This window comes from Glossina fuscipes, unplaced genomic scaffold, assembly GCF_014805625.2.
Source record: "Glossina fuscipes isolate IAEA_lab_2018 unplaced genomic scaffold, Yale_Gfus_2 1, whole genome shotgun sequence".
NCBI classification, from domain to species: Eukaryota; Metazoa; Arthropoda; class Insecta; order Diptera; family Glossinidae; genus Glossina; species Glossina fuscipes.
The window spans coordinates 33,192,914-33,215,475 of NW_023998415.1; the positions used below are offsets into that span (position 1 = coordinate 33,192,914).

The window sequence follows — 22,562 nt, forward strand, 5'->3', positions numbered from 1 at the left end:
TTTTTTTTTTTTTTTTTTTTGGAGAACAGCATTGATGCATTTTCGTAGAACTCTGCCAACATCAGTCAATAGCAGAAAAAAAAAAAAAGGAAAAAATTAAAAACAAAAACCATAACACAGATCTGTGTTTGTGCGTTAAAGTTTGCTCAACAAATATGCACACATATCTAAAAGCAAAGTTTTCACACTTTATTACACTTGCTGTAGCAGTCATTATTTATGTCCCCCAACACAGAAACGCACAAATGCACAGGCACAGGCACAAAGCTATACATGCATACAATCCATATGCTTACAATAAATAATTCTATGTTCGATAACACGATGAAACGAAACGAATATCACACTCAAACACAAACGTTTACTTTGCTTTCCCTTGCAGATGTGTATTTATGTCATATCATATGTTTTAGCGTGTGTGTTTATGTTTGTGCATGTATGTACAAGTATATGTATTCGTTGTGACCTTTGATGTAACGAAGGACCGCACACATAAATGCTTATGTATTGTGTGTGTATGTGTGGGTTATGACATATGCATGGTCGACCCACTGACATAGTGTTTTAATCTCTGTTATATGTCAACTCTCCTTCGTAGAAAGTAGGAGCAAGCCTCAAATATTTTTATAGAAAGAAAGGAACGTGTTTGCAAATATTATCGGATCACTTTTTGTATGATATATGAAAATACATTTCACATTTCTTTACTCACTCCATCTCTCTTTCTCTCTCTTTCTCTTTCCCTCTCTCGTTTTCTTTCTCTTTCCCTCTTTCTTTTTCTTTCTCTTTCCCTCTCTCTTTCTCTTTCCCTCTCTCTTTCTCTTTCCCTCTCTCTTTCTCTCTCTCTCTCTCTCTCTCTTGCAGTTGCTCTTCTTTTTATCTATTGGTTGGAATTATGTTTGTTTTTTTTTTTTTTTTTTTTCTTAGGCACTGATGTACACATATAGATTGCGGCCGCATTTGAAGTCAAAGTGTAATTTTCCACTAAACATTTGTGCAAACACATGCATAAATTGCACATATACATAAATATATCATTACCACAACCGTCATACAAACGTGTACATATGTTTATTTTCTCTATTTTTCTGCTCAATCTAATAGAACTTTTGCACCATCTTGCTCGATTTGCACAAAAGAACAGGAAAAAAAGATTGTGTTCACACATATAATAAAAGAAAATGCTTAGCTAAGGCCAAATGTTAAAAAAATATGCCAAGTAAATGTTGACTTATATCATTCGCATACTAACAAGTACACACGCAATATATATATATATATATATATATATATATATATATATATAGATGCGTCAAAACTTATAAACACAAACAACCCTGTTTTAACCATTATAGACGCTCTGTACGTGTATACGTGTGCTTATCGAGATAAAGTTTTTGATTTCCGGTTTATATCCTTAAAAAATTGTTCTCGCATTTACTAAAATAGAAAAAACAATTAAGGAATTTTGAGTATTCGACGTCCTGAAGAACAGTTATATTGCGTTTACGTATAGCATAGCTCTACAACAATATGCTGACGACCCTTGCCGTAGTTGTTTTTTTCTCTCACTTTGATGTGAACCATATACTGCGCTGTACGTCAAGTGAAGTCTGCAGTTTGTGAAAACGTTTTTCAAAGGATTCATTAGGGTAAAGAAAGTCACGTTTTACGAAATTCATAAAAATGTATGAGTCGCGCGCCGAAAAAATAATTATAAAGATCAGACGTGAGCATCGCTTGAAAAACGTTTTTGAAGTTTATTCGATAGACCTGATATTTTTGTACATATCTCATGAGTCAACTAACCGTCGATTCTCTCTATGCTTGAAAATTTCGAAACAACGTATCACAATACACTGCATTATATATATTACACTGTATACATATACATATATATGTACATATGCGTTTACACTATACACCGATACTGTATTGTACACACATATATATATATATATGCACAGATATATGTAGATATACACACACACGAACACATTACCACGCATACACACCTAACAGTATATCGCTTGCGCGCATTAAGAATGATTGCAGCGCTTCGAAATACATCCAACGAAGCAGCCACGGTTATTGAATCGATCTGCCGGCTAAACGAGCAGCACACATAGTACAGGCATAATACTTACGAGAAATCTTACGAGATTGCGGTGTTAAAACGCTGCCAAGGAGCAAAGGATAGATGGACTCGCAATATTATCCCGTACATAGGCCAATGAATTCTTAAGTAACACGACGAAGTACACTTTTCCTTAATTCAGTTAATCAGTGGTCATGGGTACTTTCGAGCTTACCTACACAAATTCAAAATTGAGTCTAGCTATCCGTGTTGTATCTGTAATGTTATCGAAGATGCTGAAATTACGTACTTGTTTTGTTGGTCGTATTAATTCGGAGTAAACAAAAACTGTAGAAGGAAACTATAGAAGGAAGTTTCCTTTCCCCAACAATCACGTGACAAACACATTGCACGACCTGAAAAAATGAAAAAGAGTTAAAAACAGTTACCGCAGACGTTCTGAACATACAAACAAACAAAGGAGCGTCAACTTAGACTTATAGATAGTGCGTAAACGGCGTCCCCTCTGTGAAGGTGTCGTCAAAATGCATGCCCTTGAGATGCTTTTTAACTGAGTGCAAAACATATTTTTACCACTTCTCAGTAAAAATCATTTAGAAATAATATTTTATCGGACTGAATGAACGTAAAAAATTTGGATGAGATGGAGTCATTTTCCATACCTCCTTTCCTATGGACGATCTTACAAACAAGAGAGCTTTGTATAGAGGTAGTTGTGACTGGCGATGAAAAGTGAATCTACTACGACATTCCCAAATGCAAAAAGTCGTAGCTTTGTCCAAGAAAGCCATCCACAACGATACCGAAGCCGCGCATTCCTGGCCATAACGTTTTGCTGTACATATGGTGAGATCAACAAGAAGTAGTGTGTTACGAGCTCCTAAAGCCGATTGCAGCTGCTACTGCTACCAACTGAACAAATTGAACGTTGCGTTCTTGGACCAGCAATAGCGGATGCCATATGAATTGACTGAAACCAAACTTTTCCAAGAGTTGTCACGGATACACTTTTGTAGATCGAATGGGCGCACCCAGCGTTCTCACCAGCCATGGCAACTTGTTTAGACGGAAACAACACGCGCTTCCGCAAACATAAAGAACCGCCAAAACGGATCAATGATTAGATCGCTACCAAACCAATATCGTTCTTTCAATACGGTATCGACATGTTGCCGGAAAGTTGAGAGAAAGTTGTAGAAAACGATGGAAAATATTTTTATTAAAATACATTGTACCAATTTTTCTCAATAAATTCCTTTCTCAAGTGAAAAAATGGGCCAACAAATGGCCCCTAATAATTTTAACTTTCCATTAATTTGTCAACTTTCATCACAAGATAATGAAAATTACGAGCAGTTATGTTGTGAGGTATCCAAAAAATTAGCCCATCCAATTCAAAATTGGGCCATATATCGAATTTTATTAAGAAATTGTCAAGTGTCGAAAGTATCGACAGCCAGCGAACTAATGCCGCGAACTGTGCTATTCATGAAAAGTTTCAACAAATAGAATTATTGTGAGCAGTGACCAATTAATTTTCTTAAATTTTTTAAATGATTTTAGTTAAAATCGAAAAAGAATCCCGTACAGCAATTGTATCATAGCCAGACCATCGGACACCATACATTTGAAAATCGTGTGATGAATCGGGTGATCATAATGAACATGTTCTGACTGCAAAAAATCATTTGATAGCATTTCTCTCTCTGCGAAACAAGGGAAGATAAACCCTATAAACAACCTATGGGAACAATGTGCGGAAAAGTTAACGATCGAAGGGGGAAAACAGGCGCACACGAGGTCAATAGGAGAAGGAGATTATGCTAAATACAGCGTTCTAATTGAATGGAAATCTAACGTCACGAGCTATTCGCACAAGGCAGAATGATGGATACGGATCTACACCTTCGATGATTAAAGTGATATCAGGTAAATGTTGAAGTAGACGCGACGAGAATATTTTAGCAGGAAGACGGGAACTCGGCCTCTCATCAGAAATTGGGAGAATTTTACTAACGCAAACTCGCCTTTATTCTTATCATTTTAGAAATCTACAGAAATTTTAAAAGCCATATATCTATCTACCCGTTAGGTTAAATTATAAGAATTTGATTAGTCCCAAATACGTTGAGGCAAACAAGAAACATTTTAAATCCTAATATTGCTAGTAGTTGTAATTTAGAACACTTTAACCGCTATCGATCGCAATTTCGGCGAAATGCTTACTAGAATCATAAAAGAATATAGTTCGTGAGGAGCAATAAGCAAGCCATTGAAATGCTCGCAATTAGAAGAAGTTTGGACAATTCTTTCTTGAACCTCTATGAGGTAGACGTGATTTTATCATTTTTTTTTTTTCTTATTTATCTTCTTTCATGCGTTAAATCACTGAAGATTCTCTTATAAACCCAATTTAATTGACAATTTCACTTGCCGCTACAATGTCAACGTCAGCCTGTTCATCAAATAAGTACTTAGTCCTGTTTCTGCTCCACAATCTTAATGAAAATCTTAATGTAATACAAATATTAATCAATCAAGAAGAAAATTAAAATTTATACAACATATGCAGCATAAACTCAAACGCTGCACACACGAACGTCTACTATAAGAAATGAGATTCGATTGCCTCGTTGATTGCATGCCATGCATGGATACATGCTTACATGTGAGCTGAATGGAAAGCCAACGAAAAAATTGACTTATGATAGAAGACAAGGTAGAATTGAAAATAAAGATTGACTTGCGACAAGGTTAAATTTAACAGAGTTAATAATAATGATAACAGCAGCAAGAAATACAACAACATTAACAATAACGATAACTAAATCGCAACAAACTAAACTCAATGATAAATTACAGGAGAGAAAGTAAAGGATAAGGTTTTTTACGCTTTTGAACAAAACAAATAAAAATTAATGAAAAAAAAATGTTTTTTTTTTTTAAATTCCGATTTTAATCTTAACTTAAACGCCTATAATAAGGTGGATTTTTTCTATTCAACCCAGTACCCCACCCCGATAAAAGGCTTTTTTTTTTCTTTTAATATGAGCAACAAACACTCAGAGGATTTCCTTTAATCGTATAACACGGTGACGATCATAAAAAAGCGAGCAAAAAACAATATATACCCAGTGGTCTCAGCCAAGTGGGTGCTTGCCGTATCGGTAAGTGTTATTCCTTTATCGAAGAATGCAAGTCGAGTTTTTGTATTCAGGAATCACGTACAAGCAGATCAACACAAACATTTTTGCGCATACACTGAATGCAATCATTATTCAGCACTAAGTTTTCAAATATTTTATTGACTAAATCTTACCTAAATTCGCCAATAGCGTGTCTAATATTCGTTGTAGAATCGCACCTATTGTATAGTACAAATGAACGATTTCAAATAAGCCCACGCAAAGTAGTCCAAGGATATTAAATCCTAGTTTCTTGGAGACTATCTCATAGAAAAGTTTCTTAAAATTATTAGATCATCGAAGTTGCGCTGCTATAAATCGATTATTTGACGGGCTGTTCTACATGCAGGCACATTTTGTTGAAATCCTTCGAAATGATTCTTCTAACTTAAAGATTATAAAAAAAAAAAAAATTCAATAATATCGCAGTCTTCGTTCACGTTAATGAGATCTCCACTTTTAATTTTGTAAAAAGTGTAGGCTGAGCATGCCATCCGCCCGAAATTCTCACTTTTATTGAAAGTAAGGTCATTTCGTGAATATTCGTGAAATTGTGAATTGACTTTACAGCAAAAACAACAATTTTGCTTAGTCATTGAATCATTGGGATGAAAATGATCGTCATCTAAGACTGATAACGATGATTTACTTAAAAGGAACTGAAGGCAATTATTTCGATAATTTTCAAATACTATTGAGGCGTGTATGTTTCCCCAATAAAATTGCCAGCCTTCATTAAACACGAGTAACAAAACACACAAGTTTTTTCACGTTTCAGACATGGTCGTAATGTGAAGAGGAAATCCAATTAATTTGAAATAGCGTCTGTCCCTACGACGTTCCGATTATCTGTGTTCCTCAATTGATGGAAAACCACTGTAGCCAAAAATTAAAGTAAAAACTTTGCGCATATATTCTTAGTTAATGACCCAAGATCAAATTGGAATAAATCTGAAAATGATCGAAATCCCTTTTAAGAGAAATTATCCTCAAATTACTAGCAAATCGAACAATGAGAAATACAACTAGCGTTCGCATTGGTCGATTGTAATAATTCTGAATTATTTTGAAGAAATCATAGGCATTTCATAACTTTTTCCGTTCTAGGTAGAGAAATTAGCTTATTTGATTGGAGTAACCTTGCGATTTATCGATCAAAAAGTTTATAAACTTCCCAATAACGTATTCTGCAGTAGCGTAGCATTCAAATACTATACGTTTTCGTGCTCTTCTTGTAGGCAAACATAATAATAATCTTTCATAATTTATATAGAAAGTTGAAATTTCGGAATCTTTTTACGATTAAGCTAAGCTTCGGAACATATTTGTCCTAAGAGCATATACGAAAAAAAAAAAATAGGCGAGAAGAATGAAAATTTTCGATACGTTATATTTTCACAAATAATGAGCGGTTTACAGCAGATATTGCTTAATGTTTGTCTATGTGACGTGATGTTCATAAAAAGTTCAATCTAAAACTTATCGAGATAAAAGATGAGTTCTTTTTTTTTTTTGTTTTAATTTTTATCATTGATTTTATCCGCTTTCGCTAGGATAATAATACTTTGTGTACTTACAGTGTGCTCAACGCATCGAATGATAAGACACTCATACCAAATATATCTCATGATTATAAAGAGGTTGTATCTTTTACATCATAAAATTTCTTCTTTACTCGAAAACAAATAAAAATTTTAAATTCTTTTTAATCACACACACACACACACACACACACAACCACATACATATATGGCAACGTTTTTGTTAGCCGGATCACTGTTAAACTGAAGCAATTTATATCAATTCACATATACGTTGCGACATATATTATGTGCAAAAGTAAAATTTTATTTTATTTTTGTTGACTGAAATTTCCGGTTGATTAATATTATTTTTTTATTTTTTTATTTTTTTTTTTGCTATTTTTTTCAATTAATTTTATACTTAAACATTTTATGGTATAACAACAAAAATGCAAATAATATAATGTATGCTTTTATAACAAACTATGCCAAGGACACTAGGCATTTAGATATAAGCCTGTTGTATGTTTGTGTGCTTGTTTAGTGAAAGTGTGTGCGTGTATGTGTATTTATGTGCGTGTATGCGTACGTGTGTGCGTATAAGAGAAGAGAAAGAGCGAATGAGTAAAAAACATTGCAGCCATTCATTTTAGTCCTCTGTACGTACGAATGTGTTGTTATTTTATATAATTGAAGCAATTATTTTATACCTCCACGGCTGTCAACTGAATACTAATTCCGTTAATTGTATTGTTAACATTGAAATATATTGAGGGTTATGTGAAAGTTTGAAAAAATAAAAAAAGAAAACAACACAAGATTTAATGAATTTACTGTTTCCTTCCGTCTTTTCTCAAATAAAAATAAAGTGAAAAAAACTTAAAATAATAATAATAATAATAGTAATAATAATAATAATAATAATAATAATAATAAAACAAAGATTTAACAAAAACTATGCAATAAATTTCTTCTTAACTTCAAATCCTAAAGTTAGGCAAGTGTTTTTTTGTTTTTACTTTTTTGCATTTTTTGTTTTTTCTTTGCGCCGTTAAATTAAAGAGTTTTCAACAAAATTTCCCCAATGGTTAGAGAAAAACAAAAAATCTTTACAGATGTTGCTGAAATGCGAAACAAAAATACGTGGAAGAACTGGTTGAAAATTCTTAAAACAACAAAATAATTTGTTGGCAACATTTTTCAAAACTTTTACAATAAATTCTCAAATATTGAAAACATGTACAATCATTTTATCTCTTACGCGTTTATACAAAACACTACGATTTTTATTCGCAAGCCTTATAAAAATTGAACGCTTGAAATTTCGACTCCAAAGAAAGTCGCTAAATTAAGTTTAGAAAAGCAAATTAAATACTATCAAAGCATAAATATAATAAAAACTTGATTTGGAAATGGAATTGCTTTCTTTTCTTTCTTCTTTTTTTTTTTTTTCAAGCACAAAAACTTTTCCCGGAAAGTTTAATACGCTTGATGGACAGTTAAACTGTGAAAGTCATTGGAAAGGGTTTTGTAATTAAGCACTTTTGCAACGTGAAAGATTTAAAACTTTTGATCATCGATTATTTATATTGATATTTATTCAAAGAACGATCTTTGAAACATTCCATCTTAATATGTTATGTTAAAAAGTATCCAATATTATGCCCAAGTTACACATATGACGAACAGATGCTTTATGATCACTGTAAGCCACAATCATTTCTCCATCTGTTAGTATGTTCGCGCGCGTCTATCGGCATGTTTATCCCAATCCCTATAGTACTTTAAACGATTCTCGAATCAATTTCAAAATTAGTTGATTCAGCTATCAATCAACTTATCCGTGAACCGAGTCATCCTGCAATGTTTTAAATTACATATCCCGCAATCGGCAAGTAAGCAACATCATGCGTCTAACAATTTTTTTGTTTAATACTCTCTTCACCTGACGACATATCCACATCCGACATTTTTCAGTTCATCTGTGCGTGTGAAATTCCTATCCTCTAATCTATCCATCCTTCATGTTTCCCCGACACAAGTGCTGCTTTCCTCTGAGTTCCCTTCTGTCCATTCATAAGTCGTCCTCAATTAGCAGCTAATAAGTTCGAATGGGTTTTTCGAATTTGTAAAATTCCGCGGCAATGACTTTTACTTATCTCATATCAATATATTAATCCCTTCGGATATTCGCCAGTAATGACTGCAAAATTTGAAGCAACCTTCGGAAAATGCAAAAATTTTAATACATTTTACTTACTATAATTTACGACATATTGCACGTAAAATAATTACATGTGTTTCTACATATTTATATTCTGCAAACATTTACGCTTTCATTTTAAATGGGCGTAGCTAGATGTTGTACGTACATCTGTAAGATACTAATTTATTGCACTTTTTTTATTATGTCTAAATAAAAATATATATTCTATGTTGATTTTCCAATTGCGATAGCATAACATAACGTCACAATCGCTTTTTTTTATTTATTTATTTTATTTTAGTTTTAGTTTTTTTTTTTTTTTTTTTTTTGAAAAGTGTTTTGGTAAAACTGTAACTATAAGTATTGCAAATATTTAAAAAAAAAAAAAAAACCCAAAAAGAGAAAAAGGCAATTACAAGAACAAACAGCGAAAACAAAACAAAAGAATGAAAGAACAATTTGGACAATGTATTGAGACCACACTATAATGCATGCATGCAAGCATGCATGCAATATCGTACACACTTTGCTATGTGTACCGAAGCATTGATATTTTTAGCCATAATAACATGTAGAGATTTAATTGTGCATGTATATATATATATTTATGTATATTCGTATGTGTATGCGATATGAAGTTATTGATAATGTAAGCTATTTAAATAAATATTTTTGTTATTTTTCCTTTTTTTTCTTAATTAAAATAAACCATTCATTCATCATTTGTTCGCCTAGGTCAGTATTGATATAAAAAATAAAAAATTGAAGCTGATATGCCTGGCGGTATGCAATGTTAAATCTCTTTGGATGAATCATTTGTAATATTGATCGTGATTAAGCATAGAGCTGAGTAGTATAAATTTTCCTATAACTTTTCCTGATAGTTAAACGCATAAGACTCTCTAATATGAATACAGTTTACCTCTTTATGCTATCTAAATCGTAACTTTCAAACGAACGGATGTTTCTTCAAAAGTATCAAGAAATATTTCTCGTTTGTATTATCCTTATTTTGTTATGCTAGCATAGTACGTAAATGACCCACGTAGCAAATAAATCCTATTTTGTTATTGACCTTTTTGAGGTTATGTTATAATCCTTCTTCAAGGCACTTTTTAGAATAATAAATAAATACTTTTGATTAATCATGGAACACAATAGCAAGTTAGTTGTATATCAAATTGTTTAGAAAATAATTTCGTTTTTTTCTTGTATGAAACGGCGTAAATCATCAAATCATCATCTTGACGATCATCTCAACGATCTCGCAGCGATCTCAAGAGTTATTATTCGCCGGTTTGCAACAATTAATGCCTTTATTCTGTCTTCATCAGCGTCAGCTGGTCTCCCAGGATGCCAAATCGAAATTTGGCATTGGCGTTCTGTCAATACATCTTCTCCGTACATATTGGAAAAAATAATAATCTCTTACATTTTCTATTCTTTCTTTTTCTTTTTCTCAAGATAATACCCGCGATCATCTAATATGTTGTACTCGATGTTCAAGACAGTTTTCCGTCCGTATGTTATACTTAAGCATATCGGCCTCCAGATAGTGACTCGCCCTATATACCTTGTATTTATGTTCATATCATGTACCAGTGTCCAAACATTTGAATGACACGCCTACAGGTGACATACAAACTGAAAGGACTTGCGTTTTTTGAGAGGCATAAAAAATTGGGTTTTTGTTCATTATTCGTAAACAACAGTAGACAATAATTTGAACGTATATTGTACGGATGGTGATATAGCGCCTGCATAAAAATGACAAATATTCACCACGCCTATAACAGTGTATCAAAATGTATTTCTTTTTTCAATACCTTTATATAAATCACAAAATCAAACTTTCAAAAATAAATTTCAAATTTAAAATGCACCTAAGCATGTCCGTCTGTTCGTCTGTCTATCGGTCCATCTGTTGCACATTCTCCCGTTCGCAAAAAAAAAAAAAGAAGACGCAAATTTGCAAAAGAGTTCGAAAATGGCGCAAGCAAATCAAAGACTACGCCTACAATGTCCACACGTCTATATAACCAAACCTGAGAGCATCTTTGCTTTCCGTGTCTTTTGCTCGTTGCTCGTTGCTCGTAAACTACGACAGGTATACGACACAAATTTCCACAAAATTATTTTACACATTCCACTAGAACTCAGCCAAGCTCACCCAATATTATTTGACATCCAAATTTATTTATTTATTTAGTGGTGTATGGTAAAAGATTCCAATATCGACTGAATATAATTTTCTTACGTGTATTTCTCTTTTCGTTTTTCTTAAAAGCTCTGAATTGCTGATAAATTTTCCATTTTGCGTGTTAAGTGTTATTCCTATAATTAATATGAACTCGGTTATCATTAGATCAGAATTAACAGATAAATTAAGAAGTCATCGCTGGCCATGAAAGGCCTACAAAATTCTGCCGAAACGTCTTTTATGTCCTGTTATTTATTTATTTATTTTATTTTATTATTATTTTTTTTTTTTTTTCAGTTTTATTACGTTATGTTTATTTATGAGTTTATCCGTGTAAATAAATACAAGTTTGTGGTCGCATTAACCGTTTAATTAATAACAGAATGTAAAGCCAAAGTTTCCGTACACGCGCGCACCTATATGGTGGAATGATGGGACGTATATTAAAATTGTACATGCATGGCAACGTGGTTATATTAAATGCCAACATGTTCTCTTTTTGTCCCTTTTGAAAGAAAATTTATAAAATGTATGCAATAAAAACGATTTAATTAATAATAAACCAACTATTTGTGGTGAGAAAATTTTGTAAAATAATTCCATATTTAAATTAATTTAAAAATTATAAGTTTGCACAAAACAGAAAAAAGGAAACAAACGAAAGGAAGAATATATATTCAATCGGAGAGATCATAATTAATATTTTAATACTCATGTCCTGAATCGTTTTAAATAAATACATTTTCAAACTAAAGAAATCATTTTTAAATTAAAAGTTTAACGTTTGGGCTTTTTACGTAATACATTTTTTTTTTCAACCCATATGAAATTGAAATACCGTTATATAGCTAGTTATACGAATTAAATTTTATATTGAAATACTTTGCATTTTGTTGTGTATAATTTTCCGCGTTCGCGTTGACGCTTGTGACCGACTCGAACTCGTTTTAAGGGGAATTTTATAAAGCAATCAAAAAAATTGCAAGTGATTTAAGTAATTATTGACGGACTTATTAACTGATTTACATAGTTTCCAAAAGTATTTCGACAGAAGTGATAAGAGCCGAACTTACCCTAAATTTACTTTCCTGACCAATATTTGAAAATCGTATTCATGATTTTAGTCGACAGACAGACATGGAAGCAAAGATGGCTAACTTGCCGACAAGGAATTTATCTACCCTATAGGATCTCCGATCTGTATTGCTAATATACTCTCAAATGATGTTGGCATGATGAACGCACGAATCATAAGATTCTTCCTTATCCTTTACGTTTCTGGTAGCTGGAAATGACCTTTCAGGGAATTTCTTGATGGCTATGGCTATCTCAACCGCGCGATTGCATTAAATATATGGAATAGTTTCAAAGCAGACACTCACATAAATCACGCAGAGCATACCTGCATTGTTAGTTTCATCAACATCGATACTTCGTTTCTTAGGCACAACTATATTTATATCAGCTATGTTTGGTTCATAGCTTTGCACTGCTACCCATTAATTAGTACATCGTTTTTGATAGGTTAAGAAGGTAAAAATACTATATGTTCGTCTCGAACGAACTTTTCTAATTATTATTTTCTCTTTCTCTCTTCACAAATCTTGCAACGGCTCTTCATACCTTCAGCTCGCCATATTATATTTGGAGATTTCGCTACTTGATCGTGCCTCACGGGCTTTTCAACCGGCCTCAATTATTCAGTTCTTGGACAGCTGACTAAAATATTTAAGTTTTACCTGCGTTAATCTCAGATTACATGTATCATATGTTATTCTCGTGACGTAACTTTCTTGGCCGTGCAGACGAACGCGGCAGACAATTAAGAATCAGTAGCAGATTTTATGCTGACGAACAATGCTAGCTGTACAGCAAACAAAATAATAAATTTATTATGATTTATCCTTGCTTGATGGATCAGGGATAAATCGATAATAGTTAAAAAAAAAAAAAAAAACATTAAAAACTTGAATAAATATTTATATGGTAGGTCTTATGTATCGACAGTAAGAGATTAACTAGTAATCTCTATCGATAGCAAGAGATCAACTAAAATCCTATAAGCATGAATTCACAATCACGGCTCTAAGCCGGCAATAAAGATTATACCGAAACATAGTTAATACATATGTCGACATAATTTCTGATTTTATTTTACTTTTTTTTTTGATGTTATCTAAAAACTTTTAAATCAATTATAGTTTTTTTTTTTTTTTTTTCAAAATACATATTTATTTCTAGATTGCTTTTCACAAAATTTGCTAGCGGCATTACATATTTGAATTTAATTGCTTGTAAATTCGTAAATAACGTTCGCGTATTTGCGCTCATAAGCTTCTTAAAATATTTGCTTTTATTTGTTTTTATTATTGTACCCATCAACGAAGCGTGTGGAATATATTTATTTTGTCAAAGCGTTTGCATCGCCCAGCAGGAACCGTCAGAGGCCCCACAAAGCATATATATAAGCATATATGCTTGATCAGCATCAAGTCTTAATTCGATTTAAGCATGTCCGTCCATGTTAATTGAGAAATGAAGCTATCGACTTCAAATTGGGTAGAAACAATTGAAGTCTTTGCACGCAGGTTGGTATTGAAAATGGGCCAAATTGTTCGGAGGACACGCCCATAGTACCACGTAAACTGAGAACACCTGTGTTTTTCCAAAGAAATAAAAAATTTGTTTTGTTTTTGATCATTGCTCATAAACTATAGTAGATGTAAATGTACGTAAAATTGAAAGCATGCTCTATGACCGATGCTCTGGTGACTGTAAAAAACTATGTATAATATATATAAAATAAAGTGTATAAATTCTCGGCCAATTTTACATTTGGAATGCACCTAAACATGTCCGTCTGTTCGTTTGTCCATCTGTCTGTCTGCCCAACTGGCCAGTATTTGTGGTAAACATTCTCCTGCTAGCAAAAATGCATATATCGCCTACAAGTTTACAAAAGGATTTGAAAGTGACTTATAAAATCAGCAAAGTCCTCTCCATATTATGGAACAAGAAAATGTAATTCTTTTGTTTTTTTGTTTTTTTTTTTTGTCTCTTTCAGGGCAACGGTAACGGGCATAAGAGATTCGGTATGACCGAATATAGTTCTCTTACTTGTTATAATTATTATTGGTATTTTTTCAATTTTTCATTTTCATTGTTTCGAGAATTTATTGAATTTTTGGTGTTATGAAAACAATTCAAGCGTAACCAACATATAAATAAATATATGTTTAATACATTTAAACAAAAAAACAAGAATATATATATATATATATATATATATATATTAAATAAATGAAAGAAATAAATGCACAAAATCGTGCGCATAAGTAAGTGTATACGAATATAAATAAATTTTCATAAGCGAATTCAATTATAAGGATATTTGATTTTTTGCTTTAAAAAAGAAGGTGAAAAAATTGCAGATAGCGTGCTCGATTAACTCGTTTAAAAACAATGCAAAACAACTAAGCAGTGCTTAATATATAAACATTTAGTTTTTTTCAGAAAAAACTAATAATTATTAGTGTTATTTTTTCTTTTTTTTATTCCATTTTCGTATTCGCATAGAACAGAATAAGGCCAATTAGAGAGAGAGAGAGAGAGAGAGAGAGAGAGAGAGAGAGAGAGAGAATAGAAAAAGTCTTTATCGCATAGTTCATAGTTCTTAAAAACTTGAAATATTTCTCATGCAGTTCTCTTATAACTCTTAAATGGCTTGCGGTTTCGTATACTTTTCCTATATTAATAGCATGCGATAAAATGAATGTTGAACGCAATGTCAAATTTTAATTAGCATGCGATCAATTGAATGACAAAATTAATGTTGTCGTCGTAGATAGGAAGAAATGTGTGACCAAATTGAAGGATATAAGAGATAGGATAAAACAGATTAAGACAAAATAATTTCTCATAGAAAATCTAATAATAAATGACTGCTAACGGCTGGTTACAAGAATTTGATATAACAGAAAAACACAATAACAAGCTTTAATAGCTAATTCGCCGCAAAAAGATTTATTACTTTGACAGATAGGCACATCAAACTCATTGCAAGTACCATTTGATTAACGTGCCTTATTTGTAAACATATTATATACTGTCAAAGTCAATTATGAATTGTTAGGAAATGTTCCATCAAAACCTATTATATAATCTTTAATGAAATAGTTTCAAAAAAGATGCTCGCGTGTTCATAGACTTAGATGACATAGAAGATTAACTGAAGACCATTAAACTCAATTTGATAAGTATAGACGACATACAAGACATAGATATATATAGAAATAGAAATTAAAAACAAATTTGTTGCTTAAATATATTGCACCCAATAAAAAATTGAATGGAATCAAAGTGTCCTTTGCAAGACTAGTTAATTGCTACATTTTTCTCATCAAAATAAGTCAATCTCCCGAACAAACATGTAAGGGATTCCTTTTCCCATCAAAATTTCTTTAAAATGATGTATGAAGCCACTAAACGAAATATTTAAGTAAAGCAATGAGTTGACGAGTTGAGCATTTTCTTATCTTATCCTGTATAACTGAGGCATTTCTTTCTTCTTACCTAAAAACCGTTCGATAGCTTTGTGGTTCTTCGTATCTCACATCTCTTATACGACGTTAGACATATTAAGTTTATCCGTATATATGCAACGATTTGAGATAACTCATTCCTTCGCTGTTGCACCGGTTGTTTGAAAATCATTTTCTTTCCCTTCGCCTCACTTAATGTTATTCCATGTAATTTGTGTTCAACCTGCAGGTCGCAGTTTTCATAATATGTACACCACATTGAATCGAAGCAGCAATACCATCACTTATCATATAAACCCATTTGGAAAAAGCTGTTAAACGAAAAATATTCTCTACTATTCAGAATTTCTGAAAAAAATCGATCGAGTAGTAATTTGGCATATTGGATGAATGACCACAATACGGTCGAAATACAGTTATGTTTGCCTTTTTATTTTATGACAAAAATTGATACTAAATTGTCAGTAGTAATGGCATATAAATTTATTCGATTAAGTTTGAACGCCATAGTCCAAATTTTGGAAACCCATCCCATATAAGGATTGTAAATAAATATAATATTGTTACTTTAGAAAGAGTATAAATAAAAAAGTGTGTTAAGCGAAATGATGTAGGGTATTTAGTAAGTTGTTTGCACTTAAATGAAAAAATTCCTTTAGCTCTTATTATCATTATAGCTCGGCTTCCCCAGCACTATTGAAATGATTTCTAAGGAAACACCCGATCCTTTAGTTCACAAATATATTGGATATAGTGCTGTGGCGTTTTTCTGAAATAGTGATGGTACCTTTTTTAAAGAACCATCGTAAGAGTGAAATAATTATTCCATAGAATTTTTCATATGTGCTTATGGGTTTATAGCTAATATATTTGATCTCGATGGTACTTTGATTGATGATTATTTACTTTTCTAGTAATATGCTACACCACTTGTGAAACAACGGTATATTTATATAAGTTCGAGCGTATGTATGCAGTGTTCAGAAGAGCTTGAGATGGACTCAACTTTTATTATACCTATCGATCTAAGCTTGTCTGTCTATCTTGTTTTATTGTAGCCGTAGGGTGGGATTCCTACAGGCCGTAATTTTTGAAATATTTTATTGAGATTTGGTATATTGACGTGTTTTCGTCCAAGGACTGAAAATAATTCGAATCGGAACAGATTGTCGATCATTTCCGGGGGAATAAACTACGCGCAATGGGTGCATAGACGTGGCGAAACTATCACCGTAACGATCTTTGACTGGCGAAGAAGAGTTTCAAGCTTAGGCTATCTATAACTGAGCGATAAGCTTTCTGATGGATAGCTTGGGGGTACACTGGAAGAAATTTGCTAAGATTACTTCTTTTCTCGTAGACTATTGCTATGGAGGAAATACAAACCAGCCGTTGTTATATTGTAACTGCTTACGTAAAGTAAATTGATATAGTAATGGTCGAGAGCCTGAAGCTCACTACGATGTAGCAGATGTAGCACCCGACGCAAATATATCTTGAAATAGTGTAGTCCGGTGTTGGCTAGCGGGGATTGTGTGGTTAGTCCGAAGGCAAGAGTGACTATGCCGCGTAAAGTAACGCTAGAGGCTTTATGGACTAAATTTAAGCTCCACAGGGATCAGGAGCCCACTAACAAAGTCATGAGCACCTGTGGGTAGAGGTGACAGCATTGGTTGATCTGCAGATTGGTGCTTGCCAAGATCCTTCGCGGGGAAGCTTGCATATTGACACACCATTTGGAGACCGCTGTGGAAGCTAGTATATTCAGACCTAGTTTGAACGTAGCATTCAATCAATGTAGGAGTCCTGACGGTTGGACACGCCCCATCTTAAGGTATCGTGGTGGCTGCGGTTTTCATCATTCCTAAACCGAATAATTAAAGAGGTAACGATAGACCTCAACATTCTCCAGAGTGGATTTATTGACCCATACACAATAAATACATCTGGTTTCTCGAGTGCAGTTCAGACCCCTAGTTTATAGGGATTGTATAACTGACTGAAGGGCGCCGGTTACACAATATTAACTCGTGTACCACCGGGTGCCGTGAGCTGAAGTTTATAACAGCTACTCATGCTAAGCAAAAGGAACATCTGTCGATCACTTCCCATACAAAGCCTCATTTTGAAAATAACTCAATAGAGAGTTTTTGCATATTTTATAAGATTTACATCTGCGATGCTAATGTTCGACAATCCGTATCCAAATGGGCGTAAACGCCCTTACATCTTCATTAGAATAGTTTGGATGGTCGATATTCAAGCTTTTGAAAGACTAATAATGTATTTTGATCGGAGTCGGTTATGGACTTGATTTAATCGATGTCACGACAATGATATCGTTGACAGACCTACCGGACTGAAAAGCATTTTGAAGATCACAAATATTTGACATAGAAATTCTTCAACCAACACGCTTATGATACATTCTCGTTCACAGCAGAATTCTCTCTTTAATAATTTGCGATGCAGTGGTAGGATAATTTTGCAACTATTTTGATGACGATTGAAAATGAAGGCAAATAATAATATTCATACCTAAGTTTTATATAGTCAAGTGTGTGTTTGCGCCGATGGCGATAACGATATTCTAATCTGTAAAGTTCTGAAGACAAACAGGATCGAAATCAACGGTGCTTCATATCTTCGATTGTGCGTTGTTTTATTCTTAAAGAGCTTTCTATAGTCCTAATCTCGATGATAAGAATTATCTAATGATGTCATGCCGTAAATTATGAAGAACTTTGAATTCCATCTCAAAAGTGACCTGAGCAACTTAATCCTAAGATTTTAAGAAACTCAGAGAAGGAAAAAAAAAGCAAAAAGCAAAGCAAAACAAAAATTGTCAATTTAAATAAAAGAAGACAAAAGGCTGTAACAAGCAAAATCTATAGTACAGCGTTATAACCAAATCTAAGAAATGATTGTTCCACTGTAAAAGCCCTTACACACTTGGGCCCAAAATCAAAAAGGAAATAAACCAACATTAGCAGATAGACATAGACCGAGGAAAAACGTGACAAGTTATCTGTTAACAGCGCCAACATACACAATACAAGCAGTGACACACATTCAGTTTATCAGAGATAAATACAAAGAAACGAATGAAACGTTGAATAGTAAACGAAATTCGGTATTAAAAACAGGAAAAAGAATGAGAAGAAGAGGAGAAAATTTAAATTTAAAAGAAATTTTCTAAAAAGAAAAAAGCAATACAAGGGCAGGCGGAAAAACACACGCTGCATGCACATACATGGTTACGTTGAACACTTAAAATGGCAAACGGTGGAAACGGGGAAAACGGGGAGTCCAAAAAGCAACTCAACAACAGCAACCTGCCTCTATGATAAATATTAAAAACAAAAAAAAAACAAAAAAAAAAAATAGAAGAAAAAAGAAGGCTTACAGCATCTGACTATCTGTTTGCTGTTAGTTAGAGCCGGCGGCACGCGCAGAGCATTGCAATGTACATATAGGTTTGAAAATATTTTTTTGCAAAAAATCGAAGATTACACTATAAAAAGGCAAATGACAGACTTGCTCACCAATATTTAAACAACAGTTTTAGGTGACGTGTTGATTTTTAGCTTTGAGCAATGTTCAACTCAGCAACAACTAGACCAAGTTTATCTAAAACATCTATCGCCGAATAATCTTGCGCTACTGATTTGATGTTATAGTGCTGTTTGTTGTTATTGTTATTAATGTTACTGTTGTTGATTTTATTGCAATGTTGGTTAAATGGCTTCGTTGAAGCATGAAGGTGTAAAACCTAAGCAAATAAATCAGAAAAAATAAATAAATAAATAAATAAATAAATACAATACAATACAATACAATAATACTTGGACAAAAAAGAGCATTCCGAGAATAGTATTTTTCACAGACAACTTAGTTAGTTGCTCGTTAGAAAATAAAATTAAATAAATAAATAAATAAATGAATAATCACCTCTACGCCTAGTAGTAGTAGCAGATACTTGGCAGGAGCTGGAGTTCTCCAACTAATTTAACTTTAAGAAGAAGCAATGAGTTTTTAATCAAACGAAAAACAACTCAATCGATATGGGATACATTCGCGATAAGGGCAGACAGAGCGGCAGACATTCTGACATTCGGAGTACACTTATTTGGCGTCATACACACACAAGCAATGAAACTCTCAGTTTCACTTGCACCAAGTATATAGAGAATTTTTTTTTTATTAAAATATCTTTCTATTAAACCCAATGAGGCGAAGACAGTCGTTTGTTGGTTCATTTGCGATCCAGAACAGACAGGTAACATGTTAACAAATTTACCGCTGTTCTTATATATATAATGATATAAATACATCTTTCAAGACTGAAGCATTTCTTCCCGAAAGGTTTTTGCTCATCTTTCATAAATGATTGCTTAGATCATTTCGAAACCAGTTACCAATTGAATGTCAATCAGCTCGTGGAATGCAATTGAACGCAAATGATTCGGAGAAAAATTTCATGAAATATTTATATTTATTCTCTTCTTTTCACTTATTTGATGTTTTCATTTATATCAAATTTCGCGTAACTTGCAGATTATTGACAATAATGTTGACTCTTCACCGATTTGGCTTGATTTAATGGAGCTTGAGAGCAGTATTCAACTTGATTTCTTACAATGATCAAAATATACATATGCGTAACTAGATTTGTGTATATCAATTTACGTGAATTAGGCAGAAATGAAATAGGTAAGCGAAACGTGAACAAATATACAGGTGGAGTTAGGAAAACACTGATAGATGGATGATCAAATAGAAAAAGAGAGGAACTGAGAAACGGTAAAGAAATCCAAATAGGTGAGCAAAGGTAATGTCTAGGTGAGCGAGTAAGAAAACAAACGAAAAGTCATAGGTGTTAAAAGACGGACATTCCTAAGTGTTTTACGTTTACACGGACTATGAGACCGGATGCTCAGACCGATGAGTCTGCTTTATTCCTAAGCGCCAGTGGAGATCGCCTCCCTCCCCACTAATACGAACCAAGATTATCTAGAACCTCTATTTTTCTGTGGGTGAGTCAGCCGAAAGTAATGCAACTGCACACCGAGCGAGAACTCTTCCCGCATTTTGGGCTAACCAGAGTCACTACGAAACTCCCGCAATCTTCCGTTCCCGCGTCAAGCCGGAGCTAGTCTATTGGTCGCTTTTAGCAGAAGTGAAAAAGAAGAGAATAGAAAAAGTATAAACAATAAAAGTTTCCGGTGAAATTTTTGCATTACGTCCCATGTAACCTGAAAGTCGGTATGAGATAGAATAAGCTTTAAGGGACAGTGCGACGAATAGGTCGTTAAACTAAACTCCGACAAACGCATGCACGAAGTGCTTCACGAAATTGAAATTCGAAGAAATCGACTTAAGCATGTTCGTCTGTATGTCTCTCAGATTGTGTAGAGAATCATCCTCAAACTTTGGAAGCTCTTGCCCAATGGCCCAAATCGGTCGAAGGACACGCCCACAGCACCACGTAAACTGAGAACCCGCCATTTTTTTGAAGGAATATAAAATGGATTTTCGCTTATTACTCATAACCTATAGCAGATAAATGTACAAAAATTTCGAACGCATCATCTATGGGCGATGCTGTAGCACCTATATAGAAATAGAATAAAGTTGACTACGCCTACCCATCGAAATCGAAATTTAATCTTTTTTCAGTACATTTTTAGGACGTACAGAAATAAGCTTCGAACACTCCATTAAGTATAGAAACTCTGCATCACTTTTAAATTTCGAATGCACTTAAGAATGTCCGCCCAACCGTACAGTATCTTCTTGATAAAGAAAAACGAAGATATCGCCTATAAATTTCCAAAAGAACTTGGTAGTGACCTTAACTTTTTAAAGCAAACGCCTACGACACAAGCACGCCCACATGAGACAAACTTTGATTTTGAAAATGGAAAAAATCAACCGCACCCACCCTCCCTCTCCCTGTTAGACATTAGACCATGAAAATGTAGTTCTTTTACTTTTTTTTTTTATGGAAAACGACGCCGAAACGTTAGAATAGAAGTGAAAATATACATTACGTAAGTGACGTATCTTCTGAGTAACAAGCAAAAACCACGAACAGCAAAGCTGATGACAGTTTTTGTTCCATAGGCGTGTGGGCGTGATAAATGTGGTAGGCGAGTCCTTTGACAGATTTGAATCATTTTCAAATGCTTTTCAAATTTGTAGGCGATACCCTCATATTCGCGGTTGGGCAGAAGGACAGACTTGCGATAGACTTGCGACAGACGTGCTCAAGTGCATTCCGAATTTGGAATTAGCCAAGAATTTATATACTATATGGAATTTTTGAAACTTGCTTTTAAATTTTGATACACTATAATATTGGGTAGGTGTTGCCATTTTTTTTCATTTTTATGTAGTTACTCAAGCAATGCCGTAGAATAAATGCTCCACATTTTTATAGGCATATCTGTTGTAGTTTGTGAGTAACGAGCAAAAAATCAATTGTTGTTTCCTTTTGGAAAACGCAGGTGTTCTGAATTTACGTAGTTCTGCAAGCGTATTCTTCGGCCGATTTCCAGTATTCCTGCCTGCAAGAATTTCCAATGTTTCTGCCCAATTTGAAGCTGATCAAGTGTACATATATGCTTTGAAGGTTCCCTCTGGATGTTACAAATGTTTTCACAAAAGGATGAAATTTTTAGGCAGTATAACATTGGCTAGGCGTGGCTGCCTTTTTGTAAGATTTTTGTAAAATATTCTCGGAAATTTTTGTACAGTTTTCTGTTGATATTGGGTCGGCTTGGACAATTTTCCATACCAATCTACGT

The 22,562-nt window shown here is 33.5% G+C and overlaps 1 long non-coding RNA gene across 1 annotated transcript in view; it reads right to left on the reverse strand.

The window, feature by feature from the left end:
* The window catches only part of LOC119631626, a 52,894-nt gene that overhangs the window by 24,611 nt on the left and 5,721 nt on the right, over window positions 1-22,562 (reverse strand). Inside the window, exon 3 of the long non-coding RNA XR_005246701.1 lies at window positions 19,299-19,525. This is a non-coding gene — a long non-coding RNA (uncharacterized LOC119631626). The remainder of the gene's footprint in view (window positions 1-19,298; window positions 19,526-22,562) is intronic.